Genomic DNA, 16,728 nt, shown 5'->3' with positions numbered 1-16,728 from the left:
CTGCATGATGTAATAACTATGACTATTATTGTAAACTTTCAAAGTACGTTTAATATCAAAAAAAGTATAAATTATACAACCTTGAGGTTTCTTTGCTACAGGCAGCCACAAAGCGAGAAACTCGAAAGAACCCAATTAAACAAAAATGAAGACTAACACCTGACGCTCAGAGAAAGAAAAACACATGCTAACAACAGAAGCGAGCAACGATGTTGCGAACCAAAATGAGTCCTTAGATCCGAGCCCCGGAGCAGCCAGGGCAGCTTCATAGCCTCAGTGCCATGGAGAGCGTCAAGATTACGGGAGAGCGCGTAAAATCGGCTCTCACTTCCGATCGCGACACCTTGTCATCTTGGTCTCAAGAGACTTATGCGAGATCCAGCAGCAACAGTAAATCAAAATCAATTTATTTTCCCTGATATATTTTGTGAAATTTGTTGTTTTGTGGCAGCAGTACAGAACAAAACATAAAAATTACTCTAAATTACAAAAATAAATAATTGTGTAAACTATGAATACCAAAATAGCTTTCTTTCATTCATGGACCATTCAGAAATCTGGTGGCAGAGGAGAAGCAACTGTTTTTAAAATGCTGAGTGTGAGTCTTCAGGTTCCTCTCCATCCTCCCCAGTGGTAGTAATAAGAGGAGTGCATGACCCAATGGTGAGGGTCTTTGAAGATGGATGCTACCTGCTTGAAGTACCACATCCAGAAGATGTCTCCATTGGCACGGGGTTCTACCTGTGATGGAACTGGCTGAATCTACAACGCTCTCCAGCCTCTTGCAATCCTTTTCATTCTCATCCCATGACAGTGAGTGGAAAAGTTGAACAACCAAGTGCTCACTTTAACTTACACTTACAAGTATGGAGTGGGTGCACATTGGATCTCATGATCTATATTCCATATTTTCTTACAGCATAGAAAAAGATTATTTGACCCACCGAGCCAATTCCTACACGCTGAGCATTCCTATTCCTCATTAACTTTCCTATTCTCCCAACATTCCCATGCCTATGACACTACGGGAAACACAATGCGTGCTCTATGAAAGCACATCTCCTAAGTGAAACCATCATTAGATTATTAATCAACATGAGCAGGTAGCTAGAATGGATTCTAGGAGGCCATGGTGACTTTCTTCAGCTTCATCTGATGACATTGCTGAGACTAATGAACCGCAAAGCAAACGTGGAAGGAGGAATGATTCTTAGAAGGTCAATGATGCAAGTACAGCAACTGAAAGGCTCCTTGAATATGAGCATGATGGAAAGGAGTTAATGACCTGTAATGGGGCGTAATCAAAATAACAAAGAGGTATTGGTAATGACTGTGTTCTCAGGCGATGAGCGATTCAATGCTCTGTGATTTCATTTTGTTGTTTTGGGTTTTTTATCAGATTTGAAAACCCAGTTATATTTTCTCTTCCAGCTTTTGTACTTTTGCTACCATTCCCATCAAATCCTTTCTGCTTCGTTCACTCTGCCCTGCCCCCCAGAAAATTCTAACACTCACCTGTGTAGAGGGGCAATGTACTGTGGCCAATTCACCTCCCAATCTTTGGGATGTGGGAGGAATTCAGAGCAACCGGGGAAACCCATGGGATCACAGGAAAATGTGCAAACTCCACACAGAAGTCAGGACTGAACCCGTGCTCCTGGAGCAGTGATCCTGTGCCATCCATTGTTTCACAAGTCTATTCTGCCTCAACTGAGCAAAGAGTTTATTGCGACCACTACTAAAAATAATTGTTTAGGTCCTTTGGCACATAGCCCGTAAGGTAAACCAATAGGAGAATTAAATGAGGTGGAGATTCTTTAGAACCAACTGTTGTTGACTTTGCAAAATGGTGGTCTTTTTAGTACTTCAATTCCTTATAATAACAAATATGCTCTGCTTTTATATACTAACCATATCCTGAATGACAAGCTGTCCCTAGCCAGGTGGACATCAAATCTTTTGGATTCACTTTATAGATAACACATGAGTTTTTTTTTAATGTCCTGCAATGGAGAAAGATTTCAAGCCATTCACCAGTGCATAGCAGTCATGAAGGAAGCAATGTGCCAGAAATAGTTTTTGCAATATTTGAAATCATTTTCAAACTTAACGATTTGCATTTCACTGCATCAAGACGTTTGCCTTTCATTGGATGGGTGTAAAATAACGAATGTTATTGTTTTGGAGAGTGGACTCATTACTGTGGGTCCAATCTGGGGTTTATTTAACCACCCACCCACGCAATATGCTAGGAGTACACAAGAGGTAGAAATATCACAAACTGCAAAAACAAACTCTGATATTTATTTGCCCTTCAAATGGCATGACTATTTCTGGTTAAGTGTTCATTAGCAGACTGCTGAGTGAGGAATCTTGTTAAACACAAATTGGTTCACAGATCCCTACATTAAGAATACTTGAAGTTTATAATTATTTCCTTGGATATGTGGTTTCACCAGTTGTCCAGAACGTTGCTATACGAAATAAAGCTTCCTTAATATTTTCAGGGAGACAACATTCTATGGCTTCCAATTATGTTCTTTTACCTCACTGGGTCAAATCCTGGCACCTAAATGTCGACCCAGATAGACTGGAAGCCTGAGTGTTGGGTACGTAGGTGAGGGTCGGCTAATTTCGCTCGCCCTCTCACGAATGTTTATTCCTGTCCTTGCAGCGCAGAGGCTGTGTACTGAGCCGGCTGCTGTACATTTCTGCCATCACTTGGAGAACTGACAAGCATTTCCCGTGACAATGGAATATCACCTTGCAAAAGTGAATATTTGACTACAAGATTTTAAGTAATGTACCTTTAGATCCTAGTCACACCATGTCAGTGGACATCAGAGTAACAGGATACTGAATTGTATGTACACTAGCTACCTGTTCTCTGACCCAGTGAGCAGTGTCCTTTAACTTTCAGTGCTTAGGATCCAAGGCCTTTTGTCAGAGACTTCCTGGGAGGAATTAGCCAGATTCTGTTTGTTTGTTTGGCTATAGGTTTCAGATTTGAGGCATCAACTGTTTCTCTTCCCACAGACACTGTCTGACCTGCTAAGTGACTGCAGCATTTTGTTTCAGGTTTCCAGCGGCTGCAGTTTTTCTTTCAGATTCTATGCTAACGTAGCGGTTAGCGCAATGCTTTGTAGTGCACAGTTTTAAGATGGGAGTTCAGTTCCTGCCACTGTCTATAAGGAGTTTGTACGGTATATCCTCCTCATGACCCCAAGGGTTTCCACCACTGCTCCAGCTTCCTCCCACATTGTAAAGATGCACCGTTAGGGTTAGTGAGCTGTGGGCATATGCTATGTTGGTGTCAGAAGCATGATTTGATTTGGTGCAAATGACATATTTCACTGTATGTTTCCATGTTTCGATCTACCTGTGACAAATAAAGCTAATCTTTTTTTTGATCATTTACTTTGAGCTGGTCCCTTTGGGATGCCATTACACAACTCCAGTTGACAGGATTCGCTGTAGGAATTTGTGTCCAGTTTGACAGAGGAACAATGAAGAGATTTCAGACCATGAGGCTGCAGGGGTGATGCCCTGAAATGAGACAGCAGCATCCACACAGTCAACAGCAGAACATCCCAGAATTCGTATAGGTTGAGGTTCCTGTTACAGGCCTCCCAAACACCTGGACAGCTATTACACTGGCATCAGAAGAAGTGTACGACAGCCCCATGGACACTGACGCCCTTGGTGGCCCTGACCATCCTGTAGCCTCCAAAAGCTCTGGGTCAGAAGCAAAGGGATAGAAAACTCCAATAATCTGCCACCTGATAGTTTGGAAATTCTGGTCATCTGGCATCTGGCTGACTCATTAGCATGAGATGTGAGCCAGAGTGTAAGAGGTGTGTGTGATCAGAAGTGGGTCCGGTGTCTGATTAGAGTCTGGAAGACAAGGGCTTAGGAATGCGGGAGGGTTTCTAGCCAGTGTCAGGGTCAGGAGTGTTTGTATATCCCCTGCTTCCATTGAACTGAGAGGGTTTGCTCAGAAACAAGTTGCACCACAGTGTGACATGCTCAAAAAAAGTGAAATGAAAGTGCATTTGTATCTGAATCCACTAACATCCGATGGCCCAGAAAACATGCTCGTCTGGCACCACCAGACTCTGAATGAACAGTGTTTCATTGTACACCCAGAGCCTGTGGCGAGTACAGTACAGGAAATGGTGATTAGGCCTTACACACCTCACACAGAACTCGATGGAGTATCAGTTCTGGTGTGTAAAAGGGGTGATATTCCCTAGTGTGACCTGTACTCTGAACCATAGCGGGTGGGAGTCTAACTTGGTGCTGAATCCAAAGGTACAATGGGGAAGTTAGAACTTTGTTGTGTTCCTCCTGCAATCGGTGGGGAGATCAGGGAGACTTCCTGATAACCTGATAACCGTGGTAACCAGTGCGGGAAGTGTGTCCAGCTGAAGCTCCTAGCTGACTGCGTTGCACGGTTGGAGTTGTGCATAGACTCACTGTGGAGAATCCACAAAGCTAAAGATATCATGGATGCTTACTGAGCTGGTTACACTACAAGCAACGAATACAGAGCTGTATAAACAGCATGTGGTGATCACATTGCTGGGATTACACGGGAGACCTCCCAACAGTCAGCAAGAGATAGAGGACTAGAAATGTAGACGAATTACAGACAAGTGTACAAGGAACAGGGATACAGAAGCAAGGATTTTACCTTCCCCAACATTAGTAGGGATCACCTCAATGTGGAAGGATTAGATAGGGTAAATTATTAAAGTATATAGAGTCATACAGCCATATAGAGAAATAGGTCCTTTGGCCCATCATGCACATGCCAACCCAAGCTTTTTGCCCAAATTCACTACTTTCATTTGCCTGCATTTGGACCATATCCATGAAATCTTTGGGTGTCAGGACGTAGATAGACTAGGGATGGGCCCGTGCTAGGACTAATCCTAAGGAATTAAGGCACACAAGTGGATGAAGTGTCAGTGGTTGAGCACTTTGGGGATTATAATCATAACATGGTAAGTTTCAAAGTGAAAGGAAGCCACTTTGGAAGTCCGGGGAATAAGGGGCCAAATTTGAATGTCATTACACAGTTCTGAACTAACTTGCCCTCCAAGGGGACCACTACCTTGTCTTAATTTGAAGGCTTGTGTGCCTCAATGACCCAGAGAGCTATGTTGCCTGGAGTCAGGGTTTTATGCTTTGGCTCTCGGTACAGTCACCCATGCCAAACAGGTCAAAGGGTAGAGGACAGACTAAGAGTGGTCCACCAGAGGGCTCCAGGTTCGGGGGTTCAACTCAGGGCTAGCAACCCTGACTGGTAAAACAAAACTGTTAGCCCTGACTGGTAAAACAGAATTGTTACAGAAACAGCAATGAAGAATCCTTCTACATAAGAGTACAGCAATATTCCTGAGTCTCCACCTGGGACTTGCATGACCGACAGTGGTGAAAACTGAGAGGAAGTTACTGACATGATGAAAGAAGTCCTGAACACCTCCGGAGATGAAGGACCTTCATTGCTGCCCTAAAGGCCAGTGGCGTAACAGGAAATAAGTAAATAAGAGTAACCTACACTGGGAGCGGCTACTTTCAGGTAAAGCTCCATTCCGGAGATGGGAGTCCTTGAAAGAGTGAGTGTTCAGGGCCAACATCCCCGTGAGGGTGAAGGAGAGAAGTTGGGATGTCAAAGAACAATGATATAGAAGGAATTATATGCTAGCTACAGACTAGTGCCACAGGGCAACTGGTGCGGCACCCATCTGTACAGTAGCCCAGGCGGGTTGCAGGATCCGTAACCGTATAGATTAGTGAAAATAAGAGACTCCTTTAAGGCAGAGAAAGGTTATCTTCAATTATCACATATACACAGAGACAAACAGTGACACAGTGACAAACATGTACACAGAAACAATACATCATTTTGCACTTAAATCAAATCAGCAAAATTGTGCTGGGCAACCTGCAACAGTCTCTGCACTTCCGGCGCCAACATAGCTTGCCTGCAACTGACTGTACATCTGTGGAATGGGGAGAAAACCGGAGCACCCAGAGAAAACGCACACAGTCATAGGGAGAACATACAAATTCCTTATGGATATTGGCAGGAATTGAACCCCAGTCTTTCAAGTGGCTGCTGTAAAGCCTTATAACGACTATGCTACCAGGCTGCCTTCAGAGTGTGTAAAGGAGGTTCACAAAGAAATTAGGAGGGTAAGAAGGAACCACAAATAGCACTATCAAATTAATTCCATATCAGGAAAGCCTCGAGGCGTTCTATGAATTCGTTAAGAGCAAGAGGGGAAGCAGGGAACGAATGGGAACAGTTAGGCATTAAAGGAACATTTTGTGCATGGATCCAGAAAATGTGAACATGGTCCTAAATGAATATTTTGTATCTGTATTTACTGAAGACATTACAGTTGGAGGTTTCAGATAGAGTGGTGAAATACTAGAGCATGTTGTGATTAAAAATTGTGAGGTATTAGTTGGGCATGCGAGTTGGGAATAAAGCTGGATAGATCTCTGGAGCTCGATGAAGTATACCAAGAGAGGAGACTGATGAGGCTCTAACAGAAATATTTATATCTTCTCTGGCCACAGGTGAGGTGCCCGATGAACAGAAAAAAGCATATGTGGAACCTTTATTCTAAAATGGCAGTAAGTGTCAGTAACTGAGTCTGATGTCAGTGGAAAAAATAGAGACACAGGCTTATCCTACTCTATCCAGCTTTATTCCCAACCCTCATGCCCAACTAATACCTCACAGTTATTGTTCAGAGAGCATCACGAGTTTTGTAGTGGGAGATCCTGTCTGACTAAAGTGTAACTAAATATATTGATGAGGGTAGTGCAGTTGATGTGGTTTACCTGTACTTCAGATACACCTCTGACAAGGTCCAATGGAGTCTAAGGAAAATTGGCAAATTGCATCCATAATTGTTTGGTATTAGGAGCAAGAAGGTGGTGGTGTGCTTGGATGCCAGCAGTGTACCACAGGAAGCAAAGCTATAGCTATTTATGTCCTTATATAAGTCGATGACTCAGATGTGAAGGTAGGAGATATGTTTAATAAGTTTACAGATGACATGATGATTAGTGGCTTTGCTGATTGCAACAAGAGTAGTCTTAGGGTACAAAATGATGTTGATCAGCTGGCAAATTGGTCAGGGCAATACTTGAGCCAGGCTGGGGCAGTCAGATTCAGATAGGACACATGTAGTTCCTAACCTGCTGAAGTAGAGAAATTGTTTTATTTTCACTTTCTGGTCATTTGTGCTATTTCCAAGCCTGAATGCTTGAAACCACAGTGAGAAAAACATTTCTGAATTGATTTACTAACTTTCAGTGACAAAACCACTGCTTTTTGAACACAAACACACAAAACTATTTAAAAGTTTTTGCTCTAAGCATGGTCTAGTGTCTAATGTCCACACAAGTGCACGTGACTGACACTAGTTAGAAACTGTTCGGCAACATTCTCCTTAAGCAGCAGACTGTCCCAAATAAACAAAGAGAATCCCATCTATTTTCTTGATTACTTTTTGCTCTTTATAAGTTGTCCCAAATAAGCAGTGGCCTGATTAACCAATGGCCCTATTAACTAGAAACCACAGTATTTATAGTGTATTTTATGTATTGTTCTGTACTGCTGTTGCAAAACAACAGATTTCATGGCCTATGTTAGTGATAGTAAACCTGATTTGATTCTGATGAAGCAACTTGCTGTGAGTATCTTCTGCAGCGATATCCTGCAGCTGGGATGGTTGACATCCTACCAGCACTACTATACTCTTGTGTACTGCGTACACCCCTAGTCGATGGAATTGTTTCCCTTTGATCTTCAATGTTATCATGGCTTTTTGATGTCAGACTTAGTTCAGACACTGACACCTCACTGCTGAAATTCAATTCCTTGTTCCACGTTTGAAGAACTAATGACCTAATTATTGGAATTGGAGTTGGTTTATTATTGTCACATGTACCAAAAATTTGTCTTGTATACTGTTCATACGGTTCAAATCATTACACAGTGGATCGAGGTGGTGCAAGGTAAAAGCAATAACTGAATACAGAATAAAGTGTGACAGTTACAGAGAAAGTGCAGTTCAGAAAGGCAGTAAGGTGCAAAATCATAAGAGGTAGATTGTGAGGTCAAATGCCCATCTTGTAGTACTGTATTAGGAAACCATTCAATAGTGTGTTAGAAGCTGTCCTTCAGCCAGGTGGCATGTACCTTCAGGTTTTTCTATCTTCTGTCCAAACTATGTTTCAAAGACCTTAATAATTGAGGAAAAAGTGGCATTGAGGAAAGAACTTTAAGAGGGAAATTTTAGTGGAATATTCCATTCAAGGTTGACATGTAGGCCTAATAGATGGTGTGGAGTTACCTTGGAGGCCAGTGGTATTGATAAAGGCTTTGAATTGATTTGAAGATAAAACAGAATTTTTAAATTGAGGTTATTTTGTAACTGAGAGGCAGCATCAATGATTAAATTGGACTTTGTCAGAGTTAAGACAGAGGCAGCTGAGGAGTTTGGATGCACTTGCGAAGAGTAGAAAGGTTGACAATGTCAGGATTGAGTTGGAATAGATGAAGGTCTTAATGGTTGTGTGGAGTGGGGCTATAAGGCATGTTGTTGACTAGAGCTTCAGGAAGTCACTTGGTTTGCTTGGAGCATTATGTTACTACAAACAACATATAAAATGACTATTGTCCAGAGTGCAAAGGAGACAGATGTGCCATTCCTTGAAAGAAGTCTCCTTCTTGATTCTATTGGCTGTCTGCAGGCCCATGTGTGCAACTTTGGAAACATGATTAAGCATACCCACAGCTCAGGCCATCTCAGAGTCTTCATTCTGTGAAATAGTGCAATCTGCTCAGGTGTTGTCAATGCTTGTCATGAGATAATGACTGAGCTGCCTTGCTTGGGTCATCTGATACCAATCTTAGAGTGCTGGAAATGTTTATGCCATTGGTGACAAATTGGAACAAGCCCAAGGCAAAGAAATTAGAAAAGTAACTTTAAAAATCAATTTTTTAAAAAAAAAGCAACAGGAAAATCTAACATAAGATTTTAACTTAGTTTTTTTTTCTTTCCACACATGTTACCTGACTTGCTGAGTGCTTCTAGCATTTGTTGTTGCTATGTAAGTTTCCTTCACAGTTACCAGACATGCTGTCCAGGTGGTGGACATTTCCCAGACAGAACATTTCACTGAGGTACAACACTGGATAACAGTCAATCAGGGTAAAGTCACCAGCTAAGTCTGCACCTGTCCAAAAATATCCCGGTGCAGGTTAACAAACAGGCTGCTCTCGATGGAGTTTAGAGACTTAAAAGAAAAATGCCAAAGCATTGCAGACAGACCAGTCATCCACCGCAGAAACCATGGCTGAGAAATGAATTCAGTTTCTTCTCTGTCTCTTCTACTCAACCCCAAATATTTTCTAACCTTTATTCTGTGTTTCTATCATTGGGCATCATCAGTGGTGTACAATGTTTCTCTACATTATCAGGCCATCAGGAGTGTCTAATTAGGCCAATCTGGACCCTTCCCATTTTCCTTGATTGGGTCATAGTTTAACGAGGTCACCATGGACCCATTGTTTCCCTTGATTAAGTCGAAAGAGTGAGCAAAGAATACTAGTTTGAAGATTAGCTTATTGGACAACAACCATCTTGAACCTTAAACAATTTCTATTACAGTGCTAAAAAGATGAGATTAGCAATAGGTCCTTTTGCTGCTTGGAAGTTGACTACCCATCACACTCCCTACATTCCCCTCAACTACCCCCAGATTATAGCACAAATCTATCCACTAGGGACAAGTTACAGTGACCAATTAATCAAAAGTCTCTGGGACATGGGTAGAAATCAGAGCACCTGGAGGAAACCCATGTGGTCACAGGGAGATCCAGCAAACTCCACACAGACAGGATTGAAATCTGTAACTATGAGGCAGCAGTTCTACTAATTCCTCTTTTGCCTAAAGTAAGTTTTTCTCTGCTTCTCTGCAGTGGATCCAAGATGTGAAGAATCAGTGAGAAAGCCTTCCACTTTCGTCCAAGGTAAGATCTTCTCTGCAGTGGATCTGTCAGAATCAATGACTTGCTCCCACTCCTGGTTTGTGGGTTCTGAAGTATCTGGGGAGGCCAATGTGGGAAGAATTGATCTTCCACAGATGGGGCATGTGGCATGAAACATCCTTTATGCTGGGCTTAGAACATGCTCACAATGCATGGACCCAAGTTTCTCAAAACCATTGTAAATGCTTCTTTTCCACGTTAATCAGCTGTGGGCTGGAGATTCATGCAGTCAGTGAGGATATCGCTCTTTATCCAGTTACTGGCTGCTTTTACTGCTTAGAGTATTACACAGGAACTCCATGCTGGGCACCTTCACCGTCATAACTTGTTCCTTGACAGTTGACACCACTGGCAGCTTGATTAGAGCTAATGTTTTATAAATCATGCTAACCACTTTAGTTTCCAGTTTTATTAGTTTCTCTACTGACACCAGTAAATTATCTACCTACAGGAATATAAAATTACAGAAACTCAACTAAACCTCTGGGCATGCAGAGTGTGCATGGCTAAAAGTGGTTTCAATTTGTTGTAGAGTATTATGAATCCATTTGATGTTAGTAAATGTACAGATGTACATAGTTCTTTCTTGTACCTTCACTGTAAATAACAACTCATCTAATTGTCAATCGTTGCTACTAAGTTCTGGACTAATCATCCCACTGTCACCTTCCTGTACTCCATCCAATCCCTTCTGGCATAAAATATCCTTTTCATTTTTGAGAAAGACCTGGGAAACCTTAGTATCCTTATGAGAAATTATCCCTTAAACACTATAAGATAAAATGATCTTAAGTTTAGCTGTATCTGTCACATATACATTAAAACGCTGAAGGGAACAAAGGAAGATCCTGGGAATTATAGAGTGGCGAGTCTCACATCAGTTGTAGGGAAACTGCTGGAGAAAATTCTTAGGAGTAGGATATATATGAGTATTTGAAAACCATGGCCTAATTAGGGAAAGCCAGCACAGCTTTGAGCATAGCAATTCTTGCCTTACCAACTTGACTGAGTTTTTTGCCCAGATGATGAGAGAAGTTGATGAGGGTAGGGCAGCAGATAGTGTCTACATGGGTTTTAGTAAGGCATTTGACAAAGTTCCTCATGGGAGGCTAATAAAGAAGATTAAGATGCATGGGATCCATGGTGAATTGGCTGTTTGGATTCAGAACTGGCTCGTACATAGATGACAGAGGGTAGTGGCCGAAGGGATTTGTTCAAGCTGGAGGTCTGTAATTAGTGGAGTTCCACAGGGATCTGTGCTAGGACCTCTGCTGTTTGTGATGTACTATACGTAAATGACCTGGATGAAAATGTAAATGGGTGGATTGGTAAATTTGTGATGACATGAGGATCGATGGAGTAGGGGATAGTGTAGAAGACTGGCCAAGAAAACAGCGTGATTTTTAAGCAATGCAGATATGGGCTGAGAAATGGCAGATAGAGTTTAACCCAGATAAATCTGAGGTGTTACACCTTGGTAGAGCAAATGCAAGGGGACAGTACACTCTTTTTTTTAAACTTTTTTTATTGTTTTCAAATACACTCTTAAGGGCAAGATCTTTAACAGTGTTGCTGAGCAGAGAGATCTTGGGATCAAAGTTTTTTAGCTCCTTGAAAGTGGCTATACAGGTCAATACGGCGGTTGAGAAGGCTTATGGAATGCTTGATTTTTTTTAGTCAAGACATTGAGTTCAGAAGTCAGAAGGTTATAGTGGAACTTTATAAAGTCTGGTTAAACTATATCTGTATTGTGTACAGTTCTGGTCACCCCACAATAGGAAGGACTTGAAGGCTTTGGAGAGGGTGCAAAAGAGGTTCACCAGGATGCTGCCTGGTTTAGAAGACATGCGTTATGAAAGGCCAGATAAACTTAAGTTGTTTTGTCTGAAGGGTCAGAGGCTGAGGGAAGATCTGATAGAGATTTATAAGGTTATGAGAGGAATAGATAGAGTGGACAAAGAGTGTTGTTTCCCATTTGAAATATCTAATACCAGAGGGCATGCATTGAAGGTGAGAGGGGGTAGGTTCAAGGGGGATGTGAGGGGTAAGTTTTTTACTCTGAGAGTGGTGGATGCCTGGAATGCACTGTCTGGTATGGTGGTAGAGGCAAATACATTAGAGGCTTTTAAGAGACATTTGGGTAGGCACATGAATATAAAGAGGATGGAAGGACATGGACATGGTGTACGAGGGATTAGTGTTTGGGAATTTTTGATTTGCTTTAGCTGATTCTGCACAACATTGTGGGCTGAATGGCCTGTACCTATGCTGTACTATTCTATGTTCTATACAGCGAAGTGCGAAATTTCATGTTCTTAGTATTTATTGTGTATTTATTATTATTAGTGTTTCATTTTGTATTTGCAAAGTTTGTTCTGTTTTGCACATGAAAAACAGTTTAATTCAAAAGTGGGGTGGCATTGTAGTGTAGTGGTTAGCACAACATATTACAGTACAGCAACCCAGGTTCAATTCCTGGTGCTTCCTGTAAGGAGTTTGCACGTTCTCCCTGTGTTTCCTCTGGGTGCTCAGGTTTCCTCCTACAGTCCAAAGACATACTGGTTAGTAGGTTAATTGATCATTATAAATCGGCCTGCGTTTAGGATAAGATTCAGTTGGGGATTGTTGGGCCAGTAGGGTTTATTCTGTGCTGTATCTCAAATAAATAAATAAATATGGACTTCCTAGAGAGCTTAAGATCGCAGTTACTTGATCACTTGGATTGTATGACAAGCGCCAATGCAAAGAGGTTAGGTTTGAGCAGAACGGTCATTGTGTGAGCAGACATAATGGGAGAGGCATTATGGGAGCAGCCATTGTAGGAGAAGCCATTGTGAGAATGGGACAAAGTTAAAGTGAGGGACTAAGGCTTTGGCTCATGAGGCTTTGCAGTTTCTGTGAAAATTTCTCTTTCATTATTAATGCCCAGCTAAAAGGTAACGAGAATGGATCCCAGGTTTGCGATGTGCTCCCCATGCAATGAAAGGACAGGAAAATGCTGGGGAATTTCAATGAACTGGAGTTGAAATGGATTAACTCCAGCTCATACAGAAGACAGATACTGTAGATGCTACAGGAAGGTAGTCATACCTAAGCTGCAGGAGACGGGTAGCTATGTGCCTATCAGGAGAGAAAGGGAATAGAAAGATAGTGTACAGTACCCCATGGCCATTCACTTCAACAACAGGATATGAGTTTGGATACTGTTCAGGGAGGATCCTGTCAGGGGAAAGCCACACTGACCAGGTCTCTGGCACTGAGTCTGGCTTCGTGGCTTAGAAAGGAAGTGGGAGGAAGAGGAATGCAGTAGTGATAGGGGGTTCAATAGTTAGGGAACAGAAAGGAGAGTTTGGTGAAGTGAAAGAGACACCTGGATAGTACGTTGCCTCCTAGTTGCCAGGAGTCAGGAATGTCTCAGGCTCCACTGCATTTTAAGGGTGGGTGAGCATCCAGATGTCATGGTACATATTGGTGCTATTGACAGAGATCAGAAAAGGGAAGGTGACCTGAAGAGAGAATATAAGGAGCAAGGTAGGAAGCTGGAAAGCAGGTCCTGCAGGGTAGTAATCTCTGGATTGCAGGTCCTGCAGAGTAGTAATCTCTGGATTGCTGCCTGTGTCACTCACCAGTGAGGCTAAGAGTAGGATGATTTGGCAGATGAATGTGTGGTTGAGGAATTGATGGAGGTGACAGGGTTTCAGAGGTGAGAGAATGGGGCAGCTTGTGGAGAGGTTGTGAGGAAGGACAGGCAGTGGACAGGGCAAAATTGCAGTCAATTGGATTGCAACAGGATATTGACAAGATGCACAGTTGGGCTGAGAGGTGGTAGATGGAGTTCAACCTGGAAAAGTGTAAAGTGATGTACTATGGAAGGTTGAATTTGAAGACAGAGTTGAGGGCTAATGGCAGGATTCTCAGCAGTATGGAGGAACTGAGGGATCATTCGTTCCACCTCCATAAATCCCACAAGTTCACAGGGTTGTTAGGAAGGCATATGGTGTGTGGGCTTTCATTACTCAGGAGGTTGCGTTCAAGAGCCACGAGGTAATGTTGCAGCTCTATAAAACTCCGGTTAGACTATACTTGGAGTATTGTGTACAGTTCTCATCCCCTCATTATTGACATGTGGAAGCCGTCGAGGCATGTAGAGGATGTTTACCAGGATGTTGCCTTTCTTTTGAGGATAGTTAAAGTGAGCTAGGGCTTTTCTCTTTGGAGCAAAGGAAGATGAGAGATGACTCGATAGAGGTGTGCAAGATGATCAGGGGCATAGATAGAATGGACAGCCAGAGATCTTTACCAGGACATAGAAGACTAATATGAGGCGGCATAATTTTAGGATGATTATGGGGATGTCGGAGGTAGGGCTTTTACACAGAAGGGTAGGAGTGTGGAAGACGCTGCCTCAGTGATCGAGGTGGACACATAGGGATATTTAAGAGGCTCTTAGATAGGCACATGGTTGAAAGAAAAATGAAGAGCCATGTTGGTGAGAAGGGTTAGATTGATTTTAGAGTAGGTTAAAGTGTTGGTACAACATCATGGCAAAAAGGGTCTGTACTGTTCTAGGTACTATGCAAACACTAAGTTAAGTACACGCTACAGTTAAAACAAATCGATGTTGCAGTGTTCACTGAGCTTGGCAATTAGCTTACAAACATTTCATCTCCAGTCAAGGTGACATCATCAGTGTGCAGTTGTTGATATTTCTCTCCGGGAGTGCTCGTGTTTATATAGGCCCCAACCACTCGCCTCAGTCATGATTGGCTACTTCTTCAGTTGACCTTTGAATTCTACTGGTTCGTCATTTTTTTTGGCTCTTAGGGGTCTATTTCGATATGTTTGGTTATGGAGTTATCAGAAGAGAGCCATGCTTCTAAAATTTTCATGCCTGCTTCATGTTTGCCTGTACTGGACCTCCTGCGGTGTCTCAGTTAAAGTGAAGTCCTTCTTGGTCTTCATGTAGAGATCAGTGACAGTGGATCATGTCTCCACACCACCAGTTTGTGTTACCATACATCCTGTCCTTCCGATGTGGTTCTTGTTGCAGAGGTACTCTGTCCATGCCTTCTGAAGCAGAGTTACAGTGAAGACAGAATCAGTGGGAGGCTGCATGAGAAATATGCTGAAATTATTGAAATATTAACAAAATTGCAGAGGTAATATGGATGCAAAAAACAGCAATAAAAGGCAATTTGCACCTGATGGGTCCTAGAAATATTTCTGAAACCGTGTCTTAGTCATTGATTGATTATAAATGTCAAACTGCTCAATGTTAACATGAAAAATTGTTGGAAAAAATGAGAAGTGATTTATTTTTTATTTTAAAAATAGACTTTATTCATGATAAAGAAAAGACTACAGTATATATGTACCAAAGGAAGTAGCAGTGCAAATTACCTTTACATTCTTGATCAGTACATTATGAAGCATAAGTGTTGCAGAGAGAAAATTACACAAAGAAACATGGCACTATTGCCACTCATGTGACCTCCCCCCCCCCCCCCACCGAGATGATACCCCACCCGATTGTGTGCAGTGGAGGAAAGAGGCTATACTACAGCCCTGATGTGGAGCAACCTGAATTACTGTTATTGCCTGGGATGGTGGCAAACAAGGCAAGCAACGTGAAGGGGAGGAAAGCTTAATAGCATATTACACCGTAGATCAGTCACCCAGAAGATGGTGCATGAATTAACTGAGAGAGCGAACAAAAGCAAAGTCAGGGCAAGGACATGAATGCAAGTTAAAGGAGCTGTGAAAGACCATTGAGATTAAGAGGAGCTGCATAACTGTGCATATTAAATTATCATCTTTCAAATAAACGCTTCATACTTCACCTCATCTTAACAAGTCATTCAATCACTTTCATAAAGTTTGGAGAAATTCGCAGAACAGCGCTTATGAAGTGCATAATTTACTGTTTAAATTACAAAGAGTTTCTAATGTTTCAATCCCTGGTTATGGTCACAGACAAAATTCATGAATGCAAGATATTGAGACTCAGGATATCCTCAACAGAATATCTGAGGCAGAACATGGAATTTGTAACAAGCTGATGGTGGCTCCTCTTTTGCTGAAGCCACTATAAGTTGTTCCCAAAATTACATTTGATTTGAGTATGCATTTTGTCTCAAATTTCCAGCAAAGTGCAGTTGCTTAACAACAAATATAATATCTGCCAGAAGCTAACACGATTAGAAATTTTATTTTGTTTTAAAAGAATATATCTTGATATACTTTTGTATGAGAACTGCAAATAGGTTTATTACAGAAACTTATAAAGTGAAAATGATAAGAAACCCTACAGAAAACATTTTCTGATTTTATTAAAATACATTTGCATGGTAAATTAAAATTACATTATATTTAAAAGTTATTAAAACTTGTTTAATAACGCCTTTGTAAAAAAGTTTTACTTTTTTAGGTGTCTCCAAGAAGATCCACCACAACCACATTTAGCAGAATGGAAATTAATTCTATCCTGGGCATATGCATTTTTATGGAAGGGCTCAAATGAACATTTGTTAATCTAGCAAAACAGTTTGCATAACTTTGATAGAAACTGAATTCAAGTAGCATTGAAATTCCTCAGCATCTTGCTGTCCTTTCAATAGGTTGGCGTCTGTTTGTCTCGAGGACATGAATGA

The sequence above is a fragment of the Hemitrygon akajei genome, chromosome 29 (assembly GCF_048418815.1).
Source record: "Hemitrygon akajei chromosome 29, sHemAka1.3, whole genome shotgun sequence".
Classification (NCBI taxonomy): domain Eukaryota; kingdom Metazoa; phylum Chordata; class Chondrichthyes; order Myliobatiformes; family Dasyatidae; genus Hemitrygon; species Hemitrygon akajei.
The sequence above is the reverse complement of the archived record's forward strand: the minus strand, read 5'-3'. Positions refer to the sequence as shown.